Source organism: Anarrhichthys ocellatus, unplaced genomic scaffold (genome assembly GCF_004355925.1).
Source record: "Anarrhichthys ocellatus isolate YVR2014 unplaced genomic scaffold, GSC_Weel_1.0 scaffold19, whole genome shotgun sequence".
NCBI classification, from domain to species: Eukaryota; Metazoa; Chordata; class Actinopteri; order Perciformes; family Anarhichadidae; genus Anarrhichthys; species Anarrhichthys ocellatus.
In genome coordinates this window covers 686,839-695,339 of record NW_022280049.1, presented here as the reverse complement: position 1 = coordinate 695,339, position 8,501 = coordinate 686,839, and the positions used below count along the sequence as shown (strand labels likewise).

The 8,501-nt window shown below is 47.4% G+C and overlaps 1 protein-coding gene across 1 annotated transcript in view; it reads left to right on the top strand.

Annotated features, from left to right (window-relative positions):
• Nucleotides 1–1,570: 1,570 nt before the first annotated feature.
• The window catches only part of LOC116389234 (bifunctional heparan sulfate N-deacetylase/N-sulfotransferase 1), a 39,014-nt gene continuing 32,083 nt past the window's right edge, over nt 1,571–8,501 (top strand). Inside the window, exon 1 of the mRNA XM_031857766.1 lies at nt 1,571–1,780. The gene's annotated coding sequence lies outside the window, so the exon portion shown is untranslated. The remainder of the gene's footprint in view (nt 1,781–8,501) is intronic.

The window sequence follows — 8,501 nt, the reverse complement described above, 5'->3', positions numbered from 1 at the left end:
GTGTGTGTGTGTGTGTGTGTGTGTGTGTGTGTGTGTGTGTGTGTGTGAGTGAGTGAGTGAGTGAGTGAGTGAGTGAGAAAGAGAGACAGAAGGCTGAGTGCTGGTGTGTTTGAGCTTGTATAAGCCAATTGTGTGCACCACTTACAGTTTATCTATCCACCTGTTCCAGTTCAGGTCAGGGTGTCTTTGCTCTGTGAAACTCCAATTAGCGAGGCATTGGATGTTTGAGATTACAGATGGGTATTAAGCCCCTAATGTTTATTTAAGGTCAGGGTGAGGTTGTGGAGGAGTCAAAGGACAGGGATTAGATCCAGGCCTGAAGAGCTGGCAAATAATTTATAGTGCATGCTTCCATTCAGGAGGTCAGAAAAGGAAGTCTGCTGTAGTTTTAGGCTACTTCCAAATAAAAAACATCTTCTCTTCTGTTATTGATGCCGTAGCTAGATTCAGTGACTTCAAGGTATAATCAGTTTCATTGTGCTCATCGGCTAGGTAACACTGACTATTGATCAACACATGCTCATGTGATCATATTTCAAGAGAAAGGGTTAAACTGAAATCCCCCTCCGCCTGTTTCCCTTGTATCCAGTTGCAGAGCCTGTGTCTTGCCTTGTGTTTAGTGGGACACCGAGGTAAAGTCATCGCCCTCTTTGTCTTAATGAGTCGTGTGACCCTCTCCTCTATCATGTGATGTGGATGAGACAGTCAAAGCTGTTTTGAAGGACAGCTTTGTCTTAGATTTAGCCATTCAGTAATCAAAATCACCATCCTCACGAGTCACAAGGTCAGGGGGACATATAGGTGTACTATTACCTCACAGCTGCTCTGTGTTTCTTATCAACAACATATGCTTCTGTTGATGTTACGTTCCTATCAGGTACGCTGTGACATTAGTTCTGATTTGTGCACAATGTATGTGTTCTCCTATAATAGTGTTTATATTTCATACTCATTCATTTGTTGTCCCTAAACTATGTTTCCTAAAAACAAGTTATTAGTTTTCAATGTAATCTAATCTGTAATGTAATGAGATAATCCCTTCAAAATACAATGAAAATACCAAATAACGGTATATAATTTATCTTGAGTATAAAAAGGTTACTATGAGTACCAACATTCTACTTGTACTAATATAGGGGTACTGGAGTGATTTATTTATTAATTAGTATAGGCTAAATCCATTTCCTATAGATGAAACACACAATTGTACAGATTTACACTGTACAATGTACACATTTTTGCATAGGCGCTTGTTGTGTAATCTGCATGGCGTGGTGACTAATCAAAACCATCACGACTATCCCTGGACTCCTGTTGCCAAGAAATAGGAATCACAAAAAAACTTTCAGGATTATCCCAGAATCATACACTGCACAATTTAATTCCGACTAAATCATTGCCACACAGACGCATTTCATCAGGGCTATAATCTCACTACTCGATAGCAGGGATGCAGATAAACCAGCACACGAATATGATCGCACGGTGATTTCTTTGAGGAGTTGTGTAGCGCATGCATGAGCATATCAGAGACAAAAAAATGTGCTGTGCTGGCGCCTCCTGTCGACAGTTATGGGCCACTGCCGGTGCACTGAGCTGCAAAAAGAGAGGGGCATTCTCAGATTTCCCGATTTCTCCCAGCCGAGTCCGCTGTGCCGCTTCCACATCACGGCCGACAGCAAACCGAGACGACGACGACGCCGCGCGCCCCACGCTTCAACCCTGTAATCATTCCGCCAACTGGACCGCGTAGTCCCAAATCCACCTAACCGCAAACGAGGTGAGTACATGGGCACGACGCGAGTCACAACGTGGTGTTTTTTCGCACATTCGCTAGGCTAACGTACACGACCGAGAGCCCCGCCGCTCGATCTCCCAGGCCAGGCTAGTGAAACATTGTCTGGCGCAGACGGAGAATGAGGCCAGTTTTTCGGCCTGACTGGAAACATAAAGCCCCGGCGACATGGCGGAGGGTCGGTTCAGCTCTCAGCCCGCCCGCACACGGCTGCAGAGAAAAGGACGGTGTTTGTGATGCGGCTCGGGTCGAAGTTTGTGCTCGGGATAGAGCTGTGTCCGGCTGCTTCGGTCTGTGATTTAACGTGGGAATTCCTTTATCCAGCCGGATACCGTAACGCAGCCCCGGCACCAGCTAAGCGAGGAACTTGTTTTTGTAACTTTGTAGCGGCTGCGATGTGCAGAGTATGTATCAAATGCTCGCCTCAAGTTAGCTTTTACTGTCTGACACACAAGGTAGGCGACTTAACCACAAATGTTACAGTCCCTCGCAATGGAAAAGGCCAAACGATTTTGTGTGCAAATTAAAATTAAAGGTCGATACGACTGTCTGCCACCTAATCTAATAGCACTGCACATGACGGAGGAGGATAAAAGATCAGCATGGGAATGCGGCGACCGCTTTAACATTATTCAATTGTCCAAATGATTTCGGGGAACTTGGGTTAATTATCAGCAGTGATTACCGGCTCTGTGTTATGACAGATGATGCATCAGGCTATTATGAAGCTACCTGTAGGAATCACGCAGGCTGGTTGCAACTAATATTGCTCCTCGGTAAGATTTCAAAACTATTTTTTACAAACCATAAAGTCTGTTTGTGGGGGGGAAACAAAAATGTGATAATGCTGACTTTGCCATGTCATTCTCTAGTTTAAGTTTCCAAAACCTGTCAACAAATATGCACCCAGTTGTAAGTGTTTTGATATGTTGTTGTTATGTATAAGTGGATAGTGGCTGTTGCACAATGCACCAATGATAGTGTGTCATTTCTTAAATAAGACCAGTCTTCTACTGCGTGAGGCTGCTTTGTTACCCTTTGTTGTGCATCTTCACCGTCATCTGCATCTGTTAAATACTAAAAAAACACAGGCACTTGACTCTACTCTGTAGCAAAAAGGGGGCAGTCCAGACCTGCCTGAAATCTGTTGCCTTGGGGTTTGTGCACGTGGAAGCGTGCACCTATGTGAGTAGGAGAATGACTCACGTTCAGAATGTATTTGGCAAAGTCATTAGGACTTTCCCTGCGTTTCGCCTCGGCTGCAGCACACATTCTTGCAACTGAACAGTGCTGTCCTGGTTTTATGTATCATGAGATTTATTTGACTAATGCTTCACATTTTTGCTATTCCCAAGCTATGTGTTGTTTATCACATGTTCCACCCATCATTGGAAAAAAATGTAGGGCTTATTCCATTTGCAGATTAGATAAAAAAAAAAAAAAAAAAAAAAAAAAGTGTGGTTGCCGTTATTTGTTTGTCAGATTTGTGGAGAGCTGAATTTTAAGTTGCGCTCTATTTATCAGTGCCAACTGTTTGTCTGGTTGTTCTAACCCTCCATCTGACTGCTCCCACTGGCTGCCAAACATGCTGTGATGTAGCGCTTCCAGTTGATGGAGGCTGCCACTGCTGCCGCAGCCATTTGATCATATATCAGCATCTCTTCACTTAGATATGCCTGTGAAACGCTGCAACTCAGTTACAATGCCTACACACCGAGGTTGATAAAATACTGTGGGCCTGACAGTATATGACAGATCGCGTCACCAAACGGTGTTTGGCCGTTTATCGGAATGAGACATGATCACAGACAATTTGTCATTTTAGATTCTAGGCTTGAATGGGGAAGAGCAAGAAGAATGTTTTTGTCAGAGCTCTGACTGCTTTGCTGCAGTTTATCTCCACACTAAGAAGGATGTACATTTTAATTGTAGAGAAGTAACTATGCCATCACATTTAATGCTTTACACAAGGTAACTGTTGGGAACTTCAGTGCTTAACAACTTGCCATCTCTTGTATTTTTCCATGTCAGTGCCCCTTGTATCCACACTCACTGTTTGAGGGGGGGGGGGGCAGACCTCTCTTTAGACTGGGGCTGAAGCCAGGCATCCTTCCAAAACTCAAGTCCCCCCCCCCCCCCAACCCTCTCTGCTGGGTATAAGCACTGCTTTGTGCCACAGTACTGCTCCCTATGGTTCTTATTCATTTACTACTACAACACCCCTGGCTCCGCTACATACTGGAATCTACAATTGGAAGTGTACCCAAAACAGCCTGCTGTTTGACAGACAAACTCAGATGTTTCCTCATTAAGTCAAGCGTCTGGATTAATACACCAGAATGCAGGAGGAAGATTTGCACTATTGCAGCCTGTAAGTTTGTATTGAAGTGCCCGTTTCTGCCTGGAATGTGGCTGCGGCATTTGTTGGCTTAGGCTATCGTGAGGGGTATTGGAGAGCAGGAGCAGAGTAAACACATTTCAAACGGCACAGCACAACCGAGTATTAGCAAATGATCCGATAGCATCTGTAATCCTCGGGAAAACCTGGAGAGTTGTTTTTGAATAGTGTTAGCCTCGATCAGATAGTTGGCAGGCACCGGGGGTGTCCACATGTGTGACTGGCTAGCGGCGCGGCTGAACGCTACAGTATGCAGGCAGATCAGATTACTGAACGATTAGCCATGGCCTCCTATCCCTGGCCCAGGGAAATGATTTTCCACTGTCATAATTCCCTAGACTGAATTACGCAGGCCAGTGACTCAGAGATACTCAATACTACAGGCCCGAGTCCTGCCCTGCATAACTGTTGCTCTCTGGAGAGGGGAGATGTGGTTGTACTATTGTCGCACCGGAGGACACAACGGTTACCTAATTGGGATTTCTAGTTGTGCTCAAGCATGGCAAGCAGTGTGACCCAGCATCAAATGGAGCAGAGGGTTAGCGCCACTGGGATGTATGTACAGTCCCAAAACTGTAAACTGTCCCTCACACGTTTTTCTATTGTGAGACGTGCGTCAAAAGTGTGAGCGCATGTCAGATTGGCGCTGAGGCGGTGTAAGCCAAGCAGGCCTCTAGTGGAATTTTGGGAGAGAGAGAGGGAGAGAGAGAGGGGCAGGCTAGCAGGGAGAGGTAAGACCATGTTTCCAAGGTGCCTACCCCCTGAGGCAGGAATCCGATACATTCCAGAGGTTCCTGTATCCAGACGAATAATGGTGACCAGGGTGTAGCTTTTCATCCGATGACACATGATGGGAGCGTAAGTGCTGGGAAAGTAAGAGCTATGTCACAGGCTGAGAGGTAGGCAGCTCTGGTTGCCCGAGGGGTCGGGAAATGTGCCAGAAGAACAGGACGGGTTGTATGAGATATGGATTTATCCCCAGCACAGGACAGCATGTTTTTCTTTTAATAGGTCCTCTAGTTATCACACCCCACGCCCACTCGCCACCGGTTAGACGTAGACTTGTTCATCATTTTAGGCATTTATGCGACACTCTCAAGATACAATGAACGGCACCGTAGGAGAACTCTTAATCGTCTTTTGCACATTAAACGCTGTTATATTCTGATGAGGCCCGTGGAGGCTGCTAAACTGGTACTTAAATGACTTCTGACCAAAAAAGTAATTAGATCCTGCTCGGCTACTCAGACAAGTTAGGGCATGAAGCTGCTTTCTTAAGAATCGTGTGTCATTGCTCTTCATGTGAGACTAAGATCAACACCTGTGATGACGCAGTATCAAGAACCAAATCTAATTTTCTCCGTGAGTTTTCCGCCCCCAGAAATGTGTTTCTTGCCAGCTCCTGAGCTAAAGGCTATTTATGTCGTAGACACAGGAAAAATACCCTGTTTTATTTAGTGGTAAAAAAAAAACAAGCTGTCAGGTGTTAATGGACTTCACCTCAGCCTTTCCGGCGGACTCTCGGGGTACAGCGCATTCATGCACTCGGCGAGGGAGCTCTTGGCACTGGCCTGTTAATGAAGCCGTTTCTAGAGATGGAGAGACGCAGTAACGGGAACGCACCTCTTCACTGCAGGATATTCTAACCCTGTCCTCATCAGAAGTGCTATCAGTCATCGGATACGATTATATTTGCTTTTTTTTCTCTGTCCATAGAGCCAGTTGGAAGGCCTCAGCGTTGCATTGAGGCATGCTTATCATTTATATTGAGGATCTTTGCTGTATCGGGGTCAAGATTTTGTTTTCGTACTAGGAGAACAGGAAATCTGCGATAAAGACTGCGCTGTGTAACTGTTAGACATGCTACAGGTGCTGATGTGAGCACGGGGGGCAGACGGGGGGGGGGGGTCTGTATGTTTACCCAGTTGTCTGGTGGCCTCGCTGGTTCTGGCTGCACCACAGATCTCACACACATACTCTCACCTACTTCAGAGCTGACGTGTGTACGCTCATTTTTACTGCACATTATGAATGGTGCCTTGCTGAAAAACACTTAACTAACGTGCACATGTATGATGTAAAAGGCCAAGTAATGTGTTATCATCAGTATCATATCAACGCTGATCAAAATATACACTGGCTTTATTTGGGACACCTAGACCAAGTTAGGTGCACCTATTAACTTAGTCTTTAGTCAGTGTCCCTATCTCCTTAACAAGTGTAGTTGACTTTGCTTCTACTGTTTGACTGTTTTTCCTGAAAGCTTATACAAGACCACAGGCCGCGGCCCCGATGCCGTCAGGAAGACCGTGCTCGGTGTTTGCATACCAGAGTTTGTGTTTACAGTGATGTCATGGTAAGCAGGGATATTGCTGGAAAGCGAGGAGTGAACACCTACACGAGGTCACGGTAGAGGTTTCAGTTTTCTTTTGTGAGCCTGCCGTGATGACAGAGAGTGTTGTTGGCCTGTGGTCTGTGACACGGCCTTGAGATCAGACCAGGTCGGGGCTTTGTGGCGTCCTACCAGGACGGCAGGACGAAGTAAACTTTAGCGGGACATCTGGTGCCCGGTGCCCCTGTGCTCCTCACGCTTCCCTCTCTGCCCCGTCTCTTAGACCTCAAAGCAGACCAATCCACCACACCACAGCAAGTCATCTGGTGTTCAGTCGGCTCCCATCTGTGAGTGTATTTGGCTTCACTGCAAACAAAGCATTGCGGCATGCAAGCAGCCTCCGCTGCATCTAAACAACTCGGCTGCTGCTATCTGGCGCAGTCTTTGGGTGGAAACTATGAGTGCATCGCCAGGGTTATGGGTCATCTCCATTTCAGTTCATTAAATTGCATCGAGGCATTGAGAATCCACCGTAACAAACTGACCACAGCTGATGGCATACCTCTTCTCCATTTTGAATTGCTGAGGTGGAAAGTATTGTAATGGTGCCGACCCGAGGTTTAGCTGCTGGCAGCTCCAAGCGTACCCCTCCACTGATCCGAGGCGGTGCCGTGTCTGCCCATCCTGCTGTCTCTCATCCATCCTGGGTGGTAGGAAGGTGTGTGTGTGTGTGTGTGTGTGTTTGTGTTTGTTTGTGTGCGTGCGCCTGTCACTGTCTGTGCAGGACAGGTGTCTGCAACCCTGAGGTCGGTCCAGATGCAGCTGGGGCATCTAGACAGGAGAACGGCTGGAGACTGCAAATGACAGCAGGATGAATGAGCTTTGTTTTGGCCAGTTATATTCAGAGCGTGCAGCCTCGAACGGGGTCAGTTGTGATGGTCAGGTGGTGTAACGTCCGGGAGCTCTCAGCGGGACGCGCTGCAGCCGCGAAGCATTCGAGGCTCGGCGGCTGTTTGGGTGAGGAAGCTAAACTAAAGGAGCCAAAGTGGGACACGCAAGTCTGCAAATACAAACACCACCCTACCCCCGCTGTGAAGTGTTAAGTGGCCGGATATGTTGGGTGAATGGGACACAGGTGTCTGGGCCACGCTGTGTGCCTGGCCAGAGGTCCGTGTTTGTTTTCTCTCCGTAATGGCCCCCAAACTCTCTGCTGCAGTGCCACCAGAGCTCATTGGCTCTCAATGGGCCGGGATGGAGGCCCCCCCCCCCCCATTCTTTTTTTCCTTCTACGGTTTGACTGAGCAGTGGATGAACTTGAGTCACCAATTTGATAATGAAATTCAAGACATCCCACAACCCACAACACAATGCTGAGGCTACACACTGAGCAAGCCTGGCGATTCTTTTAGATTCCTCTTTCTTCCTTTATTCGTCCCTTTATCCCCCCCCCCCCCCGTTGCCTCTGATCTACTCCAGCAAAGTAGGCGTTTGAAGTTATCAATACTCTGGCTTTACTGTTGAGTCCTCAAAGTGCTTGTGTGACAGGTAGAGGAGAGCTGCAGGGGAGTAATGTGACTCCCACATAGTCCACTGTCTCCATCCTCCACGCCCTTGTCTCCCACTTGCCTCCTGCACACAGGCGTCGTCTCTGTGCTGATGTCACTGCGCTGAGTTCCCCTTTGTTGAGTAACAGCCTAAAGGTGCGCCATGGGTTATGAGGGAGACACACACACACCGCCACCATAACCCCATACTGTGCCTCCCCGGGGAGCGCAGCAGGGTGAGGTAATGGGCTGTTAACCCCTCAGCAACCTCCATGTTTGACCGTCGGGCTGTCAGCAGTGGCCGCTATCACCACCCTGATCTGATTGTTTGAGTAAACCTGTGGCCTCTCCAGATGGCCAGGCCTCTGAGCTGGTTTATGATAACCATACAGTTAATATCTGGCCCACATAATGCTCTAACCCCCCCCCCCC